The sequence below is a fragment of the Bos javanicus genome, chromosome 24 (genome assembly GCF_032452875.1).
Source record: "Bos javanicus breed banteng chromosome 24, ARS-OSU_banteng_1.0, whole genome shotgun sequence".
Lineage (NCBI taxonomy): Eukaryota > Metazoa > Chordata > Mammalia > Artiodactyla > Bovidae > Bos > Bos javanicus.
The window spans coordinates 47515079-47540115 of record NC_083891.1 but is presented as its reverse complement, the minus strand read 5'-3'; the positions used below and the strand labels follow the sequence as shown (position 1 = coordinate 47540115).

General features: G+C 41.7%; 1 protein-coding gene across 3 annotated transcripts in view; it reads left to right on the top strand.

The window, feature by feature from the left end:
• Positions 1-2015: 2015 nt before the first annotated feature.
• SMAD2 (SMAD family member 2) overlaps positions 2016-25037 on the top strand; it is a 90545-nt gene continuing 67523 nt past the window's right edge. For 2 of the 3 annotated variants that reach the window (XM_061400112.1, XM_061400111.1), the window contains exon 1: positions 2016-2107. The gene's annotated coding sequence lies outside the window, so the exon portion shown is untranslated. Of the gene's footprint in view, positions 2108-2452; positions 2543-25037 lie in introns of those variants that run through there. The other variant, XM_061400110.1, reaches the window with a different exon arrangement.

Here is a 25037-nt window from a genome sequence, read left to right as displayed (position 1 = left end):
TTCATCGTGACCTATGTGCCTGCAGGCAACAGAAGAGAAGAAATGATAACGATTATTGGTTTTCTTCGAACTTCAAAACCATGTGCTATTCACTTTCATATTTACTACTTTCTTTAATCATCACACAACTATATTTATTTATTTAATTGAAGGCTAATTACAATATTGTAGTGGTTTGTGCCATACATTGACATGAATCAGCCATGGGTGTACATGTGTTCCCCATCCTGAACCCTCCTCCCACCTCCCTCACACAACTATAGTTAAGCAGCTATCATTGCAGGAGAATTTTACTTGCCAAAAAGGTCACTGATTTGAAGCACAGCTGCATTCAAAACTACAATTTGCCCAACTCCAGGGTTCATGCTCTTCATCACAAACTTTTGATGAGAAAAGTACTTCCATGTTCGAGGAGAGAGATAGTAGATATGGAGATTTTTTTTTAAAAGGATATTTGGAAAATCTGTAACACTCAGAGGATCTGAGTTGAATCTCTCTAGGTTCAACAGTAGGTATCCTCCTAAGAGAAGCCTTCATTTCTGAAAATAATGCATTTCAGAAAGCCTTTCTATTTGTAACGGTCATTTGGTACTTCCTGCTTGCTGATTTGTATTGCCAGTGCTGCTCTGCCTCGAGTCCTCTGTTAAATTCACGAAGCAGTGTACATGTGAGTGCCAGACAAGAACCAACAAAACCGTGTTACAAGTCTAGTCTCTGCCACCAACGACCTATGTGAGACCCGAATTTCTTCTCAACTTGAAGTTCTATGGTGTTCTCTGCCTAACATCGTGCATGCTCGATAATCGCTTGATGTGATTGGCTGGGTTCAAGATTTCAGGCAGAGGCCCTGGGTCTGCAAGGAAAAGGCGACCAAAGTTTCTAGCAGCTTAGAGGCTTTGTAGTGCAGACGTGCGAGGATGGGGTCTAAGAACAGTGCCTGAGAAGTGCAGACATGAAGAACCGAACAGATAACTCAGCAGTTGAGGGATATCTTGCCAGGCACTTGTGTTCTAGACTTCACAAGGAGCATTCAGAGCACGCATGATGAGCACCATTTTTCCACGAAGATAGGACCAAGTTCCCGTTCAAGAAAAATACCTGTGACCCCCCGCCCCGCCACCAGACCCTACAGCCCAAGCAAAGAGCTCGGCCCCGGGCTTATTTACATCTCGGACCCCGCCCCCGTTTACCACCACGAGGGCCGCGCCCACTCATTCGCACAAGGCGCCCCGCGCGTGGGTCCGGGACGCAGGCTTCGGCACACCCCTCTGCGGCCCCTTAGCTGGCCCACCGTCGGGGCCTCCCACCCCGAGGATAAGTACGCCTCCACTCCCGGCTTGACTACAGAGTAGGTGGGCCGGGCGGCGGCCTCCGACAGGCCCCACCCAGTGGTGCCGGCCAGAGACGGGGACGGAGGACCAGGGCCGAGATCAGGACGGAAGGGTGGTCGCCCTCACGGCAGGTTACGCGCCTCCCCTCCCCGCCCCCGACTCCCTTTCCCAGAGTTTCCCGTGCGAGCGCGCGAGAGACGAAGCCAACCGAAACCGCGGGCATCCCACCCCGCCTAAGTCCTCCGCCGCCCGCCCGGCCGCGCCTTGCCTCACGCTCTACGGGGGAGGCGGGACCAATCAGCGAGCGACGTCTCCCTTCCGATTCGAGGCCCCCGACGCGCGGCTCACACCCCGAGCACCCAGAGCGCTGATTGGCTGCGTGCGCCGCCGGTCCGGCCGGGAGGGCGGGGAGGCCGGAGGGAAAGGAGGTGGGGAGAGGTAGCGGCCCGCGCCTCTCAGAGCCCACTGCTCGCGCCCTGGCCCTAACACGGGCGCTCAGGCCTAACCCCTTCCCTTTCTTCGCTCCCAGGGTCTTCCGCGCGCGCCCCCAAGGCCGCGCGCTCGGCCAGCGTACCTCGCGCCCCTAACGGGCGTTCGGGGACACCAATCAGAGGGCGGCAGGGTGCCAGCCCCCCGGGGCTGCGCCGGCGAATCGGCGGGGCTCGCGGCCCGGGGTGGGAGGCGGGGCTACCGCGCGGCCGCGGCGGCGGCGGCGGCGGCGGCGGAGGAGCAGCTCCCAGCCACCAGCCAGCGAGCGCCGAGCGAGCCGCCCGGAGGTGGGTGCGCCGCGCCGCTGTGGCCGGCGGCGGAGGGCGCAGGGCGGAAGCGGAGGTGGGGCCGGCGGGCGCGGCGGGGGAGGACGGCTCGGCCGTCGGGGGCCGCCCGGGTGGGGGCGAGGCGGGCGGGCGCGCGCCCGAGGGGAGGAGGGGCGGCGGTGGCGGCGGCGGGACGCGCGTCCCCACCCCCTCCTCCCCGCGGGCGGCGGCCGGGCCCGCGCCGCCCCCTCTCCCGTCCCCTCCCCGCGCGCCGGGCCGCCGGCCGGGCTCCGGCTGGGGGGGCGGGGCGGCCGCCAGAGTGTTTTCAGTTCCGCCTCCAGTCGGCCCATTCCCCTCTCCCCTCCCGGCCCCTCCATCCCCTTCGGAAGAGGAAGGAACAAAGGTCCCGGACCCCCCCGGGCTCTTGACGGGGCGGGACCCGGAGCCTCGGTCCAGGTAACGCCGCGGCGCCCGGCGGGGCCTCGGGGCCGGGGTGTGTCTCTGTGGGGCTCGGGGTCGGTGAGGCGGACCGGCCGCGTCACCTGGCCCGGCCGGGGGGGCCGGGGCGCCGGGGTGTGGCGAGGCGCCGGGCCGCTCGCGGGGTGCGGGAGCGCGGGCGGGGCGGCCGGGGGGACGGGGTCGGCGCTGGAGCCAGCCGCCCGCTCGCCCGCCCGCCCGCGCGCGCGGCCCGGGGCGGGGGCCGGCTGTGTGGCCCGGCCCGTCCCCTCCTCCTCCGTGGCGGTCACCCTCGGTAGTTTGTGGTGGTGATTTTCAAATCCCGCAGGGACGGAGCTCTGGTTTCGGGGACTTGTTGGGAATCCCGAGTTAGGAGCATGCGAGACTTTGCTTCCACTTTTTCCCCCCCTCCTCTGGTGCTGTAACCTTTGTTAACCATTCTGGTCTCGGGGTTCAGAATCGCGAGCGTGTGCTCTCACACAAACACGCACACGGCTGGTACTCCGTCCACATAACTTCTCTACTAGCTTGTGAAAGTTGCTCTTGTGAGTGGAGCCTATTAGTTTTTTTTTTTTTTAATCACACGCCTTTAGAGAGCACGCTAATTGATTTCACGTATTTCAAACTTGGTTTTCAAATCCTGCCTCTTTAATTGTTTTCTTCTCTCCTGGGGAATACTGCCCTTGGATCGAGTACTTTTGTCTTCTACTTACTTAATCCTTTCGTAGTTAATGGTTTCCTTTTGATCCTGAACAAAAGAAAAAACAGTAGTTAGGTTGGTTTTGTTATTCCTTCCTCTTGACCCTTGAAAAAGCTAAATACTGCCGGTTTGTTGTCAACTAACCCTTTATTTAAAAAGAAACATTTCCAGGTAAAACGAAAATGAGGTAGCATTTTTCCATCAGTCTTGTCATGTTTGTTACAGTTTGGGGTATCCTAAATTGTGGTGTTTTAAACTTTTAACACGACACAGCTAAATTTGTTGTGAATAAATAAGTGATCTCGCGAACTTGCTTGGAGTAATTGCATCTTTTCAAAAATTCCATCTTTTCTTTTGATTTCATATGAATTGAACCTTCACCACTGATTGTTAAGGATGCTTTCCTTGAGACTAATAGATAATACACTTTCTATTATTTTGATAATAAATTAGCTGTTTTAGTTTTGATCCCTTAAAAAAGTTAGGGTTAGGGAATGTGTAAGCTAAATAGTTAAATTTGGTAAGTTGTGAACAAGTAAATGAAGCAAATATTCACAGAGATGAAAGAAATAATGTAAAATGGTCTTCATAAATGTGTCATAGTTTGAAAATGTTTTTTTCATTTGCCTTAAAAAAAATACCATACAGGATATTGATAGAATTTTCTCCACCAGAAGTTCATTTAGCAAACATTCATATCAAAGTCAGAGACCAACACTGATTTTATTTTTAAAGTTTCTTAAGTTTTTTCCTGCTGTAAAATTAGTTGTTGTAGTAAATAAGAATAGTTCAAATCTATTGGCATTTCTAAGATGAGTGCCCACTTAAACCCTTAATGTTAAAGTTGAGTTTGAAGTAGTTCATTGGTCTATTTTAATTAATGTAAGGTGTTTGGAAACATCCATTCTGGGCTTTTTTTAGTATGAAATTGCTGTTAGAACTTGGTTTTTATACTTTGTAGCTATACCTTCTAAAGTGATTTCACATTGTAAATGTTCAGCAAAGTTTGGCTTTTTAAAGTCATAAATGGTCAAACCTCTACACACACATCTGTAAGGTTCATGAAATAATAGTTTGCAAGAAACTGTGCAGAGTAATTTCCTGTTGTTTGTGGCTTGTCAGGCTTGGTATGTGCTTTAACTCTTATGTAGGAATTTGGGGATAGTTTTGTATATTTCAGCAGAAATTCTCTTTAGTAAGAACAAAGGTTGTTTCTACTTCAAGATGGCAAAAGGTCTCCTTTTCATTTTCATACTGTAAATACCTCAAACGTGTTGCTGACATCTTGTTACTTCACACTGAGGGAAAATCTGAGTGACAGAATAGTTCAGCTGCATAACCTGCTGATCAAAGACCTATTGAATAGTTATTTTGCAGATATTTTCAACTTTGGCTTTTATAAAAAGTCCAAAAGCACTCCTTATTCTTGTTTGGTTTTGTACTTTAGGACTTCTGAGGCCTCCTTTCTTGTAGCAGCTTTTTTATACAGGTGTTTCTGTAACGCATATAAAATCTGTATTTAGTGCAGTCTGGCAGATGGAGCCTTATTCATATTCTTGGGACAAGAGTCATTTTTAGAGGCTGGAGAGGGGCATGTCTTTTGATGGGAGTAGAGGAGCCATTTTTATCTGTATATGTTTTCCACTAAGATGTTTTCCAGTAAGTATCACAAAAGTATGTCAGAAAATGTGAAACAAAAAGATTTCAAAACCAGTCCAGGAAGGTTATGCATTTATTTAACATGTAACTTGTATTTATTGAACAGATAACATTTACTCATTTATTAAACAGTAAAATGATGTGTTGCTGTGTGTCAAGCCTTGAACTAGGCAATAAAGTAACAGGGAACAAGTATACCCTGTTTCTTAATGGAATTCGAAAAGTGGGAAGTCTTCATGTCTCCTTGCCCTGTTCTCCAGTGTTTAGAAAATCATGTTCATGTATTGATACAAATTAAGGGAGATTGTAATACAGGACTGAGCCACTTCCTGAAGTATGCTTGCACCGCTTTCTTTTGAGCATAGAGCACAGCACTGGGGAAGGGGTCACATGTTCACTCTCATCGTCTCTGGGAACAGCTCATGTATTTTTTTTGGAAAGAGGGAACTTGTCACCAGTTTTGCACAGTCTCTACAAATTGAAGGTATGACCAGTCTTTCAGACATTAGTATTTGTTGCTGAGCAGGTGAACACTTGAAGAGCTAGCCTCATTTGGCCTTGGTTTGATTTTCCACTGCCATTTATATCTTCTCTGATAGCACAGTTGGTAAAGAATCCGCCTACGATGCTGGAGACCTTGGTTTGATTCCTGGGTCGGGAAGGTCTCCTGGAGAAGGAAAGGCTTCCCACTCCAGCATTGTGACCTGGAGAATTCCATGTGGGGTTGCAAAGAGTCGGACACAACTGAGCGACTTTTGCTTCACTTGATAGAAAATGGTTAGGGAAAGAAAGCAAACCTGAACTGGTCAGGTTCCAATGAAAGAACCAGAAATAAAGTATAAGAACAGTTACCCAACCAAGACTAAGGATTGGGCTGTAATCTTGTGGAAAGGCCCTGGGTGTTGGAGTCAGAGAGACCAAGGCTTACGGTCAGTTTCTCAGTTTTTTGGACAAATTACTTTTAACTCCTGGGATTTGGTTTTCTGACTGAAAATGGAGCTGATAGCACCTACTTCTTAAGGTTATTAGAAAGAGTAAATGATTGTGATGAGGGTATGAAGGTATCTAAAACAGTGGCTGAGAAGACATAAGGGTCTTCTCAGGTATCTCTTTTGTTCTCTTCTGGTTGTAGTTTTCACTTGTTTTCTTTCTAATTCAGACAACTCTCCTACCCTCTTCTCCTTGACCTATGATAACATACATATGAGAAACACACTAAGCAGAAAGGCCAAGGGTAGCCAGATTGTCCCGAGTCCATAGCTTATAGCCCTAGTCACGGGAGCGTTATCGCTACCCTTAATTAGATCCCGTTGGCATTTATTTCGTATGTTTCTAACAAGCAAAGTTATCTTACTTCTAACCCACAGAAGATTAGAGACAAATAGATTGTGGGTAATGTGGGAGGTTGAGGCCAGGCTAATGGGGAGTGGACTAGGAGGATGGGGAACTGTTAGCCTACTGTCCATTGTAAGATAAAACAGATAGCAGCTTGGTGAGGATAATGGAGATAATCTGCAAGACACAGAAACAAATACTCAGAGCCTAACTAGCGTGTCTGGAACCATTCAGTGCAGGACCAGACCTGAAAGCATAGTAATGAATGTTCATCAATTAGCTTAAATCATATTTGGGAAAATCTATTTAAAGAGCGTGGTAATCGACATAATATACTTTAGATCGTCATTCAGGATGATTAACACATGTTCTTAAAGGAGTAGAACGTGATTCTAATGATTTATTTCATGAAAGATCCACAGTACCTACCGTGACCAAGCTGCTTTTCTTTAGTTTTGCCTTTCTGGGAGCCTTGATTCCAGACTGAAAAATCTTTCCTGCTAGGCCAGTAGTAAAGAAAGGTGATGTGAATGGTATAGCACCCATACCTGTTCTTCAGAGGAAGTCATTCTGTTTGTCAATCTGCAGGGATGTCATGTACAATTGTTCACTTGGGTTTTAAGATAAAGTAAGTATGCTAGTGATTTCTAGAACCAGTGTGGACAGTTGGCTGGTCTGTCTATTGAGGATTTCATGCCTCTTATAAGTGACTTCTGTTCAATATTAGCCTTGATAACTTTTTTGGATCTTCCTCTTTCCTATCTCCAGGTTGTACTTTCTAAACCATCTACTCCATCAAATATTAATATTAATTGGTGACCTTGTAATTATAGCCTTAGCTATTTGGGGAAAAAAAAAAGGGACTTTAAAAAAAACTAGTGGTACAAAAGTAATCCAGCCCTTTTTGTTTAAAAATGCAGTTTGAGGCTTATTGCTTATCTCTGATTTAATTTCGATCATTTCTCCAGATTGGTATAATTGTGATCTGTTCAATTAGGACATACTTCAATACTGATTATAGGTAGGCATCTCAAGGATAGCTCTGAGTTTCAATTTCAGTAGTTTCATGTAGAAAGAATGTAATTTTGCCAAGTCAGATGGGTTTGGACCCTGCCTCTGGTTTGGCTAGTTAGCCAGAAATATTAAGGTAGTTAAGGTAATTGTCACTAACACACTTGCCATACATTCTAGAGTGTACGGGTTTCTTTTGGATAATAAGTGAGCCACACTGATAGAGAACAGATACCTGGTCATTTAGATCTGTCTTTAGGTTTGTGCTTTTAAGAAAACAAATCCTAAAGTGATTCATTCTCATTAAAATTTTACTATGAAATTGTCACTAACTCTTCCAGATAGTTCTGTAATTTTTCAAAATCTTGGGATCACTTTGGAACAATGGAATGTGAGTGCAGACTTTAGTTTTGATCTGTTCAGTACCCATGTCCAGTTTGCGTCTGAAAACCTGCATTTCCTTAAACAGTCTGTAGTGCCCTTTCCCACCACCTCTCTTCTCTTGGAGGGGGTAGGCCTAGCTTCAGGTTTAAAGTATTGAGCTAGTAAGGAAGAATAACTGCGAGGAGCCACTGCAAGTTCATCAAATTTATTACCTTGAGTCTTTGAATTCAGAAACTCCATCTGAGGACGTAGTGTAGTAAATCTGTGATCTTGTAGTTTGCCTGTTTAAGATAAAGTACATTTGCATATGTTACTTCAGCTTTTTCCAAAAATTCTATAAAGAGATAATGGTTACGGATTTGTAAATATTAAAAGAAGTGCTCCGTTTTAATCACACCCTTCATTACAAAATGTAGGGTGGTGAATCTGGTGTTCAAAGTTCACAGAATAAACTCCTGATAAATGGTACAGTGGAAGCTGAGCACATGGGCTTTCTCCCTTGATTTGAATGAACTATGGAAACTTTTTTGTTGACTAGAGTTGCTCTATCTATGGCAATGAATGCAAATCTTCCTTGTTTAGACCATGTTTTACTTTATAGACAGGTGGTTAGGCTGTAGTTCAGGTAAGCTGGCCAGTTAAACTTTTTGTGTAATGTTTTAAGTATCAGGAGGGTCCTGCTTTGGCCTGAGGGTTGTGCCTTGGTCATTTTTGCTCTAAACCACTTTTTAAACCTCACACGGACCTATGTACACTCAGCAGCCACCAGAAGGAAGGCTCCTGCCAGCAACAGCAACATTATGCAGAATCTCAGAATGTGAGCCAAGTGGCAGTTACTGAAGTCCTGCCTGTGCAGTTTCCCTGTCATTCTTTTACCCCCAGGCAGCCTTTGAAGCTCTAGAGGAATAATAGATTGTAGAGAAGGATCTTTGGTGTAGACCCACACCATTCAACATAGTATACACCAGCTGCTGCTGCTGCTAAGTCTCTTCAGTCGTGTCCCACTCTGTGCGACCCCATAGATGGCAGCTACATGTGACTATTTAGCACTTGAAGTATGGCAACTGTAACAGGAAATGAATATTGAATTTAATTTTAGTTAATTTTAAAGAAAGTTCTGTCGGGCATCCTCGAGTTTTTGTTTTAGTTGGACTTTTACACTCTGAGGACTTGCACCCGGTTGATGTGGGCGTAAGTTGTTGCTTCAGCAGAAGGTCAATACAGACTCTGGGAATTTGAAGAGAAGTTGGAGTACTGAATATTTATGCTGATTTGAGTCTGGGCTTGTGTAGTCTCAATAATTGCATCCTTTTTTACAATCTGGGGATGATAAACGAGTATGTAATTTTATGTTTATAAGCTGAATATAGGCCTATGGATTCCACATAACTCATTAAAAGTGAAAGGAAAGTAGCTGAACTGAGGAACAGATAGACTCTGCTCAGCAGTCCTCCTTTAATGTGGATTTTCTCTCAACTAATGACCTGCTTTTTAGGGTTAAATTCAAGCTCTGACATTACGTTTTAACACTCCGTAAAACTGAACACATGGATGTTTCTCTTTGCTTTTATTTAAAAGGCACATTACCTTTTAAAAGGCTTTCCATGGGGCCAACTTGGGTTTCCAGTTGGCAGTGCCTTTCCTTACTAGTGTACAACTGGCGTTTATGTGTGTGTGTGTTCATTAATGCTTTCTATTGTCCTGGTTTCTTTGACTAAAACAGTTGTAAAAATCCAGGTCATTAATACATCTTGCTTTTTTCCCTATCCTGTGTGATACATGTTTGAATGTGGATTGCCAGAAATCTCATAGTGATTTTTTATTATTTCAGCAGGAACTTAGGTGTTCTTTTTGAGGCAACACCATCACATTTCACGTATTTTATGTTGAAATGTCTAACTTGATTTTCTTTTGAAATAAATATATAGATATTTGGGGAATATTTCATATTTGCAATTTGAAGATGTTTGACATCCACGGTTACTTTCAGCACTGAATGACTTTCTTTGTTCGACACTTGAATTTCGTGGTTTTTTTGTCACCCATTTCCATATCGCCTTCCTGCTGTCCTTAAAAAAGTCATCACTGAATTCTGAACTGCCCAGTTTAGCAGTCTTCATCCATTATCATACTGCTTCAGTGTTTGCCATCATTGACTGTATACTCCCTTTATCTAGATTTCTTAAACTCATCCAAAGAGACACAGATTAGGCCCTTTCCTTTTCCTTCAAATATTGAATAAAATGCACAACTTTTTTTTATCAGCTATATATATATAGCTGATCTAGAGAGGGAAGCAAAGGAGAAAAAAGTCTCCAGGTATCAGAAGCTTAGAAAATCAGTTAGTGTCAAGGAAAAGCCTTGGGGAATTTATTAGATAAATAATCCAGTAGCTTGGGCTGGGGTTCTATGGCCATTTGGGAAAAGGAGATAAAATTCTGGAAACTGTATACTAAAACGCACACATATATATACATCTGTTCCAATAACATTGAAACTTCTATGGACTCTGAGAAAAACAAGCTTCAAGCTTCTCTATGGAAAAACTAGAAAAACACTAGTCTTTGTAGGTGGGCTTAAGTATCCCATGAATGCCAAGCATGGTAAATAAAAAGCAGACACTAGTTAGATGTAGAATACTGGGTTTTGGGGGTTTTTTATGAATAGTGGGCTTTTTAAGTAGGTAATACATTATTGTATTCAAACTTGAAATTCAGAAGATACACACTGAAAAGTCTCTTGCTACGCCTTACTCAGTTGCCTTTCTAAAGGCAAGTAGCATTATGAGGTTTTCTTGTGTTGTTCTGAAAGTGTTACGCATATATGAGCAACTTTGTCCATGCATTACCTTTTAGTACAAAAAATGGTCTTGTATTTTGCTTAATAATGCATCCTGTAGGTTATTCCTTGTCAGAATGTAATAAGTACTTTTTAGCTTTCTTTTGGTTGCACAGTATTTTTTTGTATGTGTGTCTATAATATATTTCATCAGTCCTCTGTTGATGGACGTTTATTTCCAGTCTTGTGTTAAAAATAGTGCTGCAACAAATAACTGTTTCTGCATCATTATATACATCCATAGAAGAGATTTCTAGAAGTAGGTCAGAGGATATCTACATTTATAGTATATTTTAGGAAATGTATTTTATTCATTTTTTGAATAATAAGAGCACATGATGCCAGATTCAAAAGGAACAAAATAGTAAATGATGAAAAGTAACTCTCCCTCAGATCTCTTACCTCCTACTATCCAGTTCTGTATCTTTCTAGAGCTGCTGTGTTCAGTAGATAGCCACGAGCTGTGTGTGGCACTTGAACACCTGAAATGTTGCTAGTCCAAACTGAGATGGGCTGCATGTATAAAACACACTGGATTTATAATACTTAAGTAAAAAAAAAAAATTACTGTAAATAAAGTATTTTCATCTTTAATACTGATTACACACTGAGATAATATTTTAGATGCTTGTGTGTATGGTGAGTCATGTCCAACCGTTTGTGATCCCGTGGATTGCAGCCCGCCTGGCCCCTCTGTCCATGGAATTCTCCAGGCAAGCTTATTGGAGTGGGTTGCCATTTCCTACTACAAGGAATCTTCCCAACCCAGGGATCGAACCCTTGTCTCTATGTTTCCGGCATGGGCAGGCGGGTTCTTTACCACTGAACCGCCTGGGAAAACCCTTTTTAGATATGGTAGGATAAATTAGTACATGCTGCAGTCCATGGGGTCGCAAAGAGTCGGACACGACTGAGTGACTAGACTGAACTGATTGCATTACTAAAATGATTCAGTTCAGTTCAGTCACTCAGTTGAGTCCGACTGTTGGCGGATGACTTTTAACTATGATTACTTTCAACTATTTTTACTTTAAAAAAAAATGTAGCTGATAGAAGGTTTACAAATACATATGTGGTTTGCATGCTATTTTTGTTGAGCGGCACTGGGTCTAAAATTCCATACGTATATAAACATGTCTGAACGTATGAGAGTTCCTCTTAACCGGCAGGTTTTTTTCCTTTGCATTCTAATCTATAGGATCAGAAATCTGGATGTTAGTTAAAAAAGACCCGGTGGTTATTTATTGTCACATTCATTCTCAACATTTAGTGGGTCTCATCAGTGGCAGTCATGCTTCCATTGACTTTTACAATGTCTGTCCACTTTGGAGAGAAACCTGGTATCATTCTTGCTGCATGTTGTTTGAACCCGTTCCACTCTGCACTGCTTGCCGACACTGGGATGCAGCAGTTGTCCTGGGATCCCCCTCCGCTCTCATGGGGTTCCTTAGCCTTTCTCCTTTGCTAGATTTCTTATTCTTTTGCTCTCCCTTCTTTCTATAAAACGTATCCTTCCCTTCAGGACTTTCCTTGAGAGAGAGTGTATGTGGAAAATATTTGGAGATATTGTATGTCTGAAAATACCCTTATTCAATCCTGGGTGGCTAATAGAATTCTTGGTTGAAAATAATTGTGTTTCAGAATTACGAGAGCATTGATCTGTTGGCTTCACTTAGTTTACTGTTCCGAAAATCAAATCCATTCTGATTCTTTTCTATATGACCTTTTAAAAAATTTATATCTGGGAACTTTTGGCTCTTCGTTTGTGTTCTCAGCATTCAGAAGTTTTACAGCCACCAGCCTTTATGTGGGCATGTTTGATCCATTGGCCTGGGGTCTTGATGGACCTTTTCAATCAGGAAGCTCCCATCTTTCAGTTCAGGGGATATTTCTTGATTTCTTTGATAATTCCCCCTCCTTCCATTGTCATCTCTGATGTTTGAACATTGGGCAGTCCAAGAGCTCTTCTTTTACTGTTTGAATGGTTCCCTTTGTAAAGCTTGTTTCCTCTGTAAAACATGCGCTCTTGGTCAGGGTTGCTATAGTCTTTCGTTTCTCTGGGTGTAGTGATGATTTTGACAGTGTTTTCTTTCTCTATATAAACTTCTTAAAGCTGCGTTTTTCTGTTTTTGCTTCATTTTTCCTCAAATAATCCAAGTAATCCTTAATTAAGAAAGTAGGGGTCTGAAAAGCTGATTGGAAACTATGCATTTGGGTGAGGCATGTCTCCTTTCAGTTTCATTGAAGAATAAGCTGAGTGGACTGTTTGTAGGTAAAGTCTTGATTTCAACGTCTGTATATTTTTCCTCCTAGGTTGGTTAGGTACCCCAGAGAGGAGTCGTGTTCTGACGAAATGGGTAAAGGTCTGGCTTCTAGTATTTTTGGGAACCAGAACTCAGTGAACGAAAGGGCTGGGGAGTGTCTGCATTTAGCATGCCTTGTGTTCATTTACTCCATCTCTTCTAACAGGACCCAGACCGTTCCCCAGTCCAGGTAGACTGATTTCTTCTCTGCCAAGAATAAAGGTTTAGTCTTCTGCAGAGGGAAAGGGGCAGTTAGTTACCCAGCGGGGGAGCGGATCTAAGTAGGTGGTGATTGCTTCTCAGATATCCTCACTCAATCCTGTCTCTTTTATCTCCTTCCCCCTCACGGTCCTCAGCTCCTGCGATGCCTGGTAGTGTCCACAACTTAACCTTTTGAGAATTCTGCTGTGTAAATAGAATGGTTCTCCACAGGTAGCTTAGAGTTAGTAGTAATTTTTGAAATCTGTTCACAGTTATTACTCATCCATCCATTTTCCAGTTACAAAATTTTGCTTTTCTTCTTACTCTTCACCCTATCCTCATGAGAGTCTTTTCTTTTTAAATTCCTTTATTTGTGTGTTATTTTGGTTTTTGTTTGCTGTCTTCACCTACAACCACTGATTAAAGTTTTCCATTAAAAATTTAAGGAGTGCCTCCTGAAAGAATTGGAATAGAATGTGTAACTCCAAATCAGCGGGGATGAAGGGGTTGAAATGATGAGTATGTGATCAATCAAGCAGAAGCCAGGAAAGGGGAAAAAGAATCGAAGAAACTGCTTAGGAATTAGAAAACAAAATAAGATGATAGAAAGTTAGCTTCAGTATGTCCATAAACCAGTACATAAGTTCACATTAAGCTTACTGGTTAAAGGAGAATGAAAACTTAAAAAAGTTTAATTAAATGCCTCTTAAACTAGGATGATGTAGTTTTAAAGTAAAGAAATGCAAAAAATTGTGCTAGGCATTAAGTGGAAATCTAATTCCCAGTGTGATGTTATCTGGGGATGGGGCCTTTGGGAAGTGATTAGATCATGAGAGTGGAGCCCTCCTTAATGGGATTAATGCCCTTTTAAGAGAGACCCCAGGGAATTCCCTTGCCCCCTTCTGCTGTATGAGGTTACAGGAAAAAGACAGCTGTCTATGAAGTAGGAAGCGAGCCCGTACCATACACCAAATCTGATGGCACCTTGAACTTGAAATTCCCAGCCTCCAGAATTGTAAGAAATAGAGGTTTCCACTGTTTAATAAGGCACCCAGTCTACAGAATTCCGTTATAGCAGCTCGAATGGGGATTATGCCTAGCACAACTTTTTGCATTTCTTTACTTTAAAATTATGTCATCCTAGAATTTGATGGCTTCCCTGGTGGCTTAGACGGTAAAAGCGGCTGCTTACAATGCAGGAGACCCAGGTTCAATCCCTGGGTTGGGAAGATCTCCTGGAGAAGGAAATGGCAACCCACTCCAGTATTCTTGCCTGGAAAATCCCATGGACGGAGGAGCCTGGTAGGCTACCGTCCATGGGGTCACAAAGAGTCGGACGTGACTGAGCAGCTTCAGAGTACTTAAGAATTTGGGTGCAGGGCAAGGTGGGTGTGATAGGGACGGTCTGTAGCGATCTATACGGTAACATTGGCAGAATTACAAGGATAAACAAACAAATGTGTAATAATCATACTAGGAGATTCTAGTATACGTCACAATGATTTAAGAAAAGATAGATTAAAAATAAGGTTATACAGGATTGGAAATGTGCAGTTAGCAAGCATGCAACAGTTACAGACAATATATTCTTTTCTGATACCTGTGGAATTTTTAAAACTTGGTTATGTATCAAACCTCAAAGCAAATGTTGACAAATGGCTAAGAATTCTCACCCTGCGAGTCATGTTCTGGGACCCTAGCACGGTTAAGTCAGAAACACAGCAGGAGGACAGTGCCAGCTCCCAAATCCATAGTGGATGCTGGAAAACAATGAGAAATGTTTAGGGTGATGAAAATGCTACTCATCAAAACTGGGAGACAACAAAAGCTCATTTGCCTACCTGGGAAATTTAGAATTTCAAGTGTTTATTGAAGAATTAAGAATGTTTAGTAAAGAAAAATAAATGCATTAACTATACAATGTAATGTGTTAGCAAAAGGAAATAAAGTTGAGGGATATTAATGGGGGAAAATATAATTGAAATGACTAAACTTAAGGTGCTAAGTTGAAAAGACTAAGTTAGCCAAGATTGACAGAGGAGAAAAAGTGGCACAAATATATTAGAAATGAAACGGGTAGGACTGCGGACAAACTGAGGTTTCAGAACTGAGACGCGTGAACAGCTTTTGCCTTTAGATTGGAAAACAGGTTGAATGGAAATCTCTAGCAAAATAAATTTCCATTCAACCTGTTTTCCAATCGAAAGGCAAAAGCTGTTCATGTATCTCAGTTCTGAAACCTCAGTTTGTCTGCAGTCCTATCCCTTTTTCATTTCTAATATATATGTGCCTTCTTTTTCTGAGAAGGAAATGGCAGCCCACTCCAGTGTTCTTGCCTGGAGAATCCCAGGGACGGGGGAGCCTGGTGGGCTGCCGTCTATGGGGTCGCACAGAGTCGGACATGCCTGAAGCGAGTTAGCAGCAGCAGCAGCAGCAGCAAAATAAACTACCAAAAGTGGCTTAAGGATATGAAACTTGATTATAATTTTAAAATCTTAATTCATAGTTAGAAAATACAAAGAAATGAAATTAAATAAAAATTTCAAAAAATCCAAACCCCAAGTGAAAATCCCAGATGGACAAGTTCTACAAAACTTACGAAGAACCAGTAATTCCAGTGTCATGTAAAATGTTATGTGGTCTGGTCCTGATAGGAGAAGAGATGCAGTGAATAAATATATGAGAAAAAATCATTTTGCTGGGCTACTGTAATTTTAGTACCACCAGCCGTCAGGACAGATGTCGTATCAGAAGGGAAACATACAGGCTATACCTCAATAATAAGCACAGCAATGAAATTTTAGATAAAATGTTAGTATTTGCTTATAACAAAAAAGCCACTGTGATTAATTAGGGTTTGTCTCAAAACGTAAAAATGATTAAACATTAGAAAACCTGTAAATGAAATTCATCACATTAACACATCAAAAGAGGAAAAAGCTCTATGATAATCTCAATGGGTGAAGGAAAGCATATGATAAAATTCAGTACTTATTCTTGACAAAACTTCTTAGAATATTAGGAATATAAGGAAACATTAATTTGAGTAAATGGTCTTTGTTAAAAAAAATAGAAGTGTACCTGCGGCATGCTTACAACTTTCTGAATTTATGTAACAGGTGAAAATTACTTTGATATAAATCAGGAATATGAAGGGTATATTGACTCAGAAGGAATCCAAGGAAACTTTCTCAGACAGTGAAAATATTCTGTATCTTGACAGGGATGGTGATTATATGGAGGTATGTATTTATCAGGACTCACTGAATTACATATTTAACATCTTGTGCATTTTATTGTATATAAGCTATGCCTCAATAAAGTTGATTTTTTTTTTTTTAAGTTAATACAGTTGACAATTTAACTGTGCCTGTCTACTTCTGTGTGTGTGTGTTTTTCCCCCCCCAGAAACTATGTACTACCCCATTCATGATTGAATCTTCAAATGTAGAACTGTGATATAGAGGGCTAACTGTAAAGGTACATGTGAATTTTCAAATGTGTGGAGGGTCAGCATCTCTAATCGTCTCATTCAAGGCTCAATTGTATATAAAAACCAATGTATTACTATATGCCAGCAACAAGCAAAATCTGAATTTAAAAAAGACACCCTTTAAAATGGCAACACAAACTACAAAATACCTAGGAAAAAATAAAAGCATATGTGGGATCTTAATGGAAAAAATTATAAGACCCATGTAATATTCAATTATAAGAAAATATATTTCTATTTATGAATAGAAGATACAGTATCATAAATATCAATTTTCCTCTATTTATTTATAAATTCAGTGTCATTCCAAGTAAAATTGCAGAAAGGTGAAAGAGAATTCATTTTGTCCGATACCAAGACATAATCTGTAGCTTTCATGGTTAAGACATGATGGTATTTGTTTCAGATATAGACTAATGGAAGGAAAGGAAAAAAAAAGCCTAGAAACACAAGTAGCATTTGTAAATACTAGGGAAGTGATTCAGTATATGGTACTGGTGTACTTGATTATTTCTGTTGGGGAGAAGATACCTACCCTACATCACACACCAAAATAGATTGCAACGGTGAACAGCAAAACTTTGCAATTTGACTTTTAAAAAGTGACAGCATATTCAAGGATCTTTAAAAAGGTATAAGTGTGTTCAGTTCAGTCGCTCAGTCGTGTCCGACTCTGCCACCCCATGAATTGCAGCACGCCAGGCCTCCCTGTCCATCACCAACCCCCGGAGTTCACTCAGATTCACGTCCATTGAGTCAGTGATGCCATCCAGCCATCTCATCCTCTGTTGTCCCCTTCTCCTCCTGCCCCAAATCCCTCCCAGCATCAGAGTCTTTTCCAGTGAGTCAACTCTTTGCATGAGGTGGCCAAAGTACTGGAGTTTCAGGTTTAGCATCAGGCCTTCCAAAGAATACCCAGGACTGATTAGGTAGAATAGGCTGGTTGGATCTCCTTGCAGTCCAAGGGACTCTCAAGGGTTTCCAACACCACAATTCAAAAGTATCAATTCTTGAGCGCTCAGCTTTCTTCAAAGTCCAACTCTCACGCCCATACACGACCACTGGAAAAACCATAGCCTTGACTAGATGAACCTTTGTTGGCAAAGTAATGTCCCTGCTTTTGAATATCCAATCTAGGTTGGTCATAACTTTCCTTCCAAGGAGTAAGCGTCTTTTAATCTCATGGCTGCAATCACCATCTGCAGTGATTTTGGAGCCCAAAAAATAAAGTCTGCCACTGTTTCCACTGTTTCCCCATCTATTTCCCATGAAGTGATGGGACTAGATGCCATGATCTTCGTTTTCTGAATGTTGAGCTTTCAGCCAACTTTTTCACTCTCCTCTTTCACTTTCATCAAGAGGCTTTTGAGTTCCTCTTCACTTTCTGCCATAAGGGTGGTGTCATCTGCATATCTGAGGTTATTGATATTTCTCCCAGCAATCTTGATTCCAGCTTGTGCTTCTTCCAGCCCAGCATTTCTCATGATGTACTCTGCTTATAAGTTAAATAAGCAGGGTGACAATATACAGCCTTGACGTACTCCTTTTCCTATTTGGAACCAGTCTGTTCCGTGTCCAGTTCTAACTGTTGCTTCTTGACCTGCATATAGTTTTCTCAAGAGGCAGGTCAGGTGGTCTGGTATTCCCATCTCTTTCAGAATTTTCCACAGTTTCTTGTGATCCACACAGTCAAAGGCTTTGGCATAGTCAGTAAAGCAGAAATAGATGTTTTTCTGGAACTCTCTTGCTTTTTTGATGATCCAGAGGATGTTGGCAATTTGGTCTCTGGTTCCTCTGCCTTTTCTAAAACCAGCTTGAACATCTGGCAGTTCACAGTTCACATATTGCTGAAGCCTGGCTTGGAGAATTTTGAGCGTTACTTTACTAGCATGTGAGATGAGTGCAATTGTGCGGTAGTTTGAGCATTCTTTGGCATTGCCTTTCTTTGGGATTGGAATGAAAACTGACTTTTTCCAGTCCTGTGGCCACTGCTGAGTTTTCCAAATTTGCTGGCATGTTGAGTGCACTTTGACAGCATCATCTTTCAGGATTTGAAATAGCTCCACTGGAATTCCATCACCTCCACTAGCTTTGTTCGTAGTGATGCTTTCTAAGGCCCACTTGACTTCACATTCCAGGATGTCTGGCTCTAGGTGAGTGATCACACCATTGTGATTATCTGGGTCGTGAAGATCTTTTTTGTACAGTTGTTCTGTGTATTCTTGCCACCTCTTCTTAATATCTTCTGCTTCTGTTAGGTGCATACCATTTCTGTCTTTTATCGAGTCCATCTTTGCATGAAATGTTCCCTTGGTATCTCTGATTTTCTTGAAGAGATCTCTAGTCCTATTCTGTTGTTTTCTCTATTTCTTTGTATACATGATTTAAAATACTGGTAAACTTGAGCACTTTAAAGTGAAATACTTTATTAAAAAAAGACCATTAAAAGTCACTTGCTAGGTGAAGATATATGTGGCTTGTGTAATTAACAAAAGATGATTATATGAAGAATTCCCAGGTAGCTCAGCTGGTAAAGAATCCGCTTGCAATGCAAGAGACCCTGATTCAATTCCTGGGTTAGGAAGTTCCCCTGGAGAAGGAAGTGACAACCCACTCTAGGATTCTTGCCTGGAGAATTCCATGAACAGAGGAGCCTGGTGAGCTACAGTCCGTGGGGTCGCAAACAGTTGGACACGACTGAGTGACTAAGCACAGGGGCAAGAAAAAGATGGTGAATGTGAACAAATGGTTCAGAGGAACAGGAAGCTGAAAAGTCAGTAAACATGAAAATATTCTCAAATTTCCTAGTAATTGGGGAGATGCTAAGTGTTGACAGCCCTCCCCTCTGTTGCACTCATGCTTTTGATGAAAGTTTGAGGGACCAAATAATGTGTTGATGATGGTAAAATAGGAACTCATTTTTTCATGGTGGGAATGACAATTAGTGTAATCATATTGTTGGTACTTGGTAAAGATGTATATGTGCATGTCCTGCCAGGCAGCATTTCCACTCGTTGGTATATGTCCTAAGGCATTGTTTTTCATACGTTTTTTACAGACCCATGGTGGGAAATATATTGATATACGAGACACCGGCTGAATTAAAAATTTTGAAATCGAGTATGATCTGTTTTCTACATATTCTGTTTTTGTTTTTTTTCTTTTCTGTTCTTTTAAAAAAGATACTGCTCAGGATCAACTAAGTTGATTTCATAGTCATCGGTAGTTCACAACCCTCAATTTAGATGGCAGAGGGTAACATATAATAAAAATGCCTGTTTTAAGTGTGTGTGTGAGGCTACAGTGAGAAACTGTTTTTCTTGCTGTGGGGTTTCTTCTTTGATCAGGAAGTTCAGAAGCTTCTGTCCTTAAAGAGTTCTCCTATATGAATGAGAAGTTACATGCCAAACTACTTACTGATGGGAGTTTGTAAGAGTGGATAATTGGAAACAACCTCCTCTTTAGAAGGAGACTAGACACTGAACTGGAGAAGGCGATGGCACCCCACTCCAGTACTCTTGCCTAGAAAATCCCATGGACGGAGGAGCCTGGTAGACTGCAGTCCGTGGGGTCGCCAAGAGTCGGACATGACTGAGCGACTTCACTTTCACTTTTCACTTTCATGCATTGGAGAAGGACATGGCAGCCCACTCCAGTGTTTTTGCCTGGAGAATCCCAGGGACGGGGGAGCCTGGTGGGCTGGTGTCTATGGGGTCGCACAGAATCGGACACGACTGAAGCAACTTAGCAGCAGCAGCAGCAGCAGACACTGAACTGTTGGGGTCATACAGTGGAATGCTATATGACAGCTAAAATGAATGCCCTAGAGTTGAAGATTATTTATGTATTGGCATGAACAGTTCTAATAATGAATGAAAAAAGTGAAGTGACGTGAGTAGTGTCAAAGCTTGACACAAATTTATGGAAGTGTGCAAAACTTTATTGTTACGGATACCATGTGTATCAAAACCCAAAATCATGGCTATCTCTTGAGAAGCAAGAGGAAGGACAGTGGGATAATAAAGGTGTTCATAGGAGACTTTAGCTAAATCCATCTGTCATGTCTTATATCTAATCATATACTACAAAATGCTGAGAGTTGACAGAGCTGGATGGGAGATCCAGGGGTATTTAAATATATTTGTATGACTGAAATACTTATTTTTAAAAAAAATAAACACTCTAGCCACAATAAAATTCAAGATAACTGGAGGGAAAAGTAAATTTAATGAGATGTGTAACACCTTTATACAGAAAATTAGCTTACTGATGGGTATTAAGTCCAAAATAAGTGGAAATGTTTCATTTGCATAAATAAGAATACATAGTATCATGCTGCTGCTGCTAAGTCGCTTCAGTCGTGTTCGACTGTGTGCGACCCCAGAGACGGCAGCCCACCAGGCTCCCCCATCCCTGGGATTCTCCAGGCAAGAACACTGGAAATGCATGAAAGTGAAAAGTCAAAGTGAAGTCGATCAGTTGAGTCCAACTCTCAGCGACCCCATGGACTGCAGCCCACCAGGCTCCTCCATCCATGGATTGTCCAGGCAAGAGTGCTGGAGTGGGGTGCCATTGCCTTCTCCAACCTAGTGTCATAAATTAATACAAATTCATCACACTTCGAAAATTCTTAGGGTTGTGGTGGAATTTGACAACATCAAATTAAAAGTCATTTAGTCACTAAAGTGAAATTGAAAGTCTCTCAGTCATGTCCGACTCTCCCATGGACTATATTACTGTCTGTCGAAATCTCCAGGCCAGAAGACTGGAGTGGGTAGCCGTTCCCTCCTCAAGGGGATCCTCCAAACCCAGGTCTCCCACATTACAGGCAGATTTTTTACCAGCTGAGCCACTGGAGAAGCCCAGTCTCTAAGTTGCATCCAACTCGTGCAGCCTTGTGGGTGTAGCCCACCAGCCGCCTCTGTCCAGGGGATTTCCCAGGGAAGACTCCTGCAGTGGGGAGCCATTTTTTCCTCCAGGATATCTTCCCACCCCAGGGATCGAACCTGAGCTGCCTTCATTGGCAGGATTCATGACCTCAGCGGATTCATGACCACTGAGCCACCAGGGAAGTCCATCAAATTAAAAGTAACATCCATATTAAAAAAAAGAGTAAGGGAGGACTCGCTTTTCAAATATCGAAACCTGCCTGAGAGCAGTAGCAGGAGTGTAGGTGTGAATAAGCCCGCCAGGGGGCAGAATATGAAGTCCCCAGTGAGACATTTATTTACAGGGACTTGGTATGTGGCAGGAGTGGCATTTTGCATTAGTAAAAGATAAACTAATTTAATAAACGGTGCTTATAAGATGGGCTTCCCAGGTGGCTCAGTGGTCATGAATCCGCCTGCAGTACAGGAGATGCAGTTTCCATCCCTGGGTCAGTAAGATCCCCTGGAGGAGGAAATGACAACCCACTCCAGTATTCGTACCTGGGGAATCCCTTGGACAGAGGAGCCTGGTGGGCTGACAGTCCATGGGGTCGAAAAGAGTTGGACACAACTGAGAGACTGAGCATGCACACACACACACACATATCTTTAAGATAGGTATTCTTAAAGGAGATACTGAGATTACCATCTCACCCCTTAAATGGAAATTCCTTCTAAGTTAAAACCTAAATGTGAAAAGCAAATGTAAACTATAAGAATAACTAGAAGGAGCAGTATCTTTAAAAAATCAAGGTATCTGTGTCTCAGATTCCTCATTTGTAAATAATAGTACCCACCCCACTGAATTCTTAAGAGAATTAAATGAGTTAATGCTTACCTGTTAGACTAATGTGTTGTGTCATTGAGTAAGCACTTAGTAAATGTTTGCTACTATATTTGAATGTAGAAAGAGATTTCTTGAGAAATTAACAAAATTGTATCATAAGATTTTGATTTAAGTATAAATTTGTATGTTAAAAGACAATGTAAGGAAATAAAATAACATTTTGAGGATTTCGAGGTGTTTTTTTTTTGTAATACACATTCAGTTGATAGGGTTTTTTATCGTAATAAAAAACAGTATACGAAGAATAGCAAATTGAAGACTGAAGAAATGTAGGGAATGCCATTTGCAAAACTGTTTTACAGTTATTAATAACTTGGCTTTATTTGCTAGTTCGGGATAATCAGACCTCTTAACTGAAACTTTCCAGTGAGTAATCTTGGAATCCCACTTTTACTAAAATATCACTTGATAAGCTTTCTTCTATGGCTGTGAAGTGAAATTTTCCTATTCTGTTGAAATTTGCACTATATAAGTATCACAGTTGGAATTAGAAGCAGGGTTAGTATCTGAACTTTTCAATTCTTGCAGATGTTGAGAAAAACATTTCTGACTTGAGTACAGAGCTTGCTACCACACTATTGAAGGAAATCTGTATGATGTAAAAGATTCATTCATATTTTGATAACTTGATCATAAATTAATTTTCTTGTTTTCTTACTCTATTTTGTCCTCAAGTTGGAACATGCAGAAATCGATATCTTATAAAAACCTAAACTCAATCTGTTTACATTTCAAAACTTTTGGCTAAATATATGATACCTTAGCTATTTAAAATGCCCAACTAATTATATTAGCATTACTGAAAAAATTATTTTATTGCATAATTGAAAAATTCTCCAGAGATAATTAGCCAGGAGTTAACCAGCCATGATTACTAAGACATGACAAGTTAAGACTGGTAACTTTAAGTGATGACGTAGTTCCAAAGTGATCGTAACTGCTCTTTCTAAGACATGGGGCACTGACATCATGGCCGTACTAGGTCATGAAGTCATTCAGATGACCCAGAATAGGCTTAAACTTTTCATGTTTTCAATTCCATGAAGAAAAAAGTTTTTATAAAAGACTTTATAGAAAGTTTTCAGATCCCTAAGAATACAGCTTAACTCACAAGAAACATTTTTCCTAACAAAAGTGAAACAGAGACCCTGTTTACTCAGGTTCTTCCTGACGCTGGGAATCCCTTTCATTTTGCTGGTAATAGAAAAGTTCGATTTTTATTCATTTTCCTAGCTGTAATTCTTATGGCTGAACTAATTGAACTAAAGATACAGGCACTCTTAGATAGCATCTTGCTGTATTTGCTTGTTCTGGCAGTTTTTCACAAGGAACAGGGCTCTTTCCTGTTACTTAGGAATAAGAGTTTTGTTCTAAGGATAAAATGGGTGTGGAGCTTGTACGGTGCCTGGAGGGTCCTCTGAACGCACGCCTTCTCCACAGGGCTGCGTGCTGTGCCTTGCCTGGGTGTGCACTCTACTCCACTGACTACCCTCTGCTGAGCCTCTGCTGTGTTTTCTGCTGCCCCCGGTCATGTGATGAACACGAGTAAGGCCATGTGTTAATACAGACCCTGTAACCTTAGTTTTCAGATTGGCCTCTGTTTCTGTGTTCTGAATAGTGATTAATGCATTATTCCGTGCTGCTTGGTTTACACTGGTTAGTGACCATTATCTTCAGATCCTCCCTTTCCCTAAACTGTCCGTATCCACTTGGCCAGAAACACATGTGAATTGTTTGTGCAATCACTGAAGTAATGCTCTTAATATTAGCGGTAACTTCTGTCTTCAGTGTTTTAAATTGGACCGGCCTCGCTTTTCTCTCTCTCCTACTGTGTTGCTTCCTTGTACTCTGTGTTCCAGCAATACCTGCATTTGTTTTTCTTCTTTTTTTGTAACTCCTAAAACGTTTCCTGTCTCTCAAACATACTGAACTTGCTGCCTGCTGTTCGTTTTCTCTCTCTCTCTTCACACTTCTGCTTTGTTGTCGCTTTTGTGATATGTCTCCCTTCCAGAGGTTGAATTAATAAGCATATTCTCAGTGCTCGGATAAGACTGTCACATGATATTGAGGCTTATGCAGCTGGCTCCACTAGAGCGTGCTTTGTGACACACAGTAGGAACTCAGCAGAGTTTAAAACGTAGCCAAATACGCTTTTTGCTGCCTGTTAGTTGCAAATGTCTGCTTTGGTTTGTAAATGTCTACTTGTGTTTGGTGAAGTTTTATGTGTCTGCTTTATTTTGTCAGGTTGTGGTTTTATATGCTATAGTATTTTTCAATTATAATATTTACTCTGGTATACTATAATATATAGCATTTGTATGTATGCTTATTTATGTGCACTTTTACAGCATCTCACTCTATGGACAGCTTAATGGTGCTATCTACTGTGCAGTTCTCATTGTTCTTTACTTACCTCACAGTGGGAAAACTTTAAAGGAAGTCACATAATCTTATTTTTTTACTTCTTTCGAATTTTTAGCATCTAAAGCACAGTTGGGCTATCAAGGACGTCGGGGCAGTGTTGCTATGTAGAATTCCAGAGACGTCCCTATAAAAAAGTTACTATGGCCAAGTAAATTTATGAAATTTGGGACCCTTGGGACAGTCTCCTGAATTAGGTTGGGGACTTAATTGTTTTTTCCTTTTGAGGGGAATGAATATGATTATAATAATTGATAATTAGGTTGTGACCTTTATTTTCTAGCAAACTATACCGAGGCCTCAGTATCTTTAGCTGGAAGATCATTTTTGAGAATGACCTTTTGAGAATTCAGAGTCCTTTTTTGAGAGTTGTAC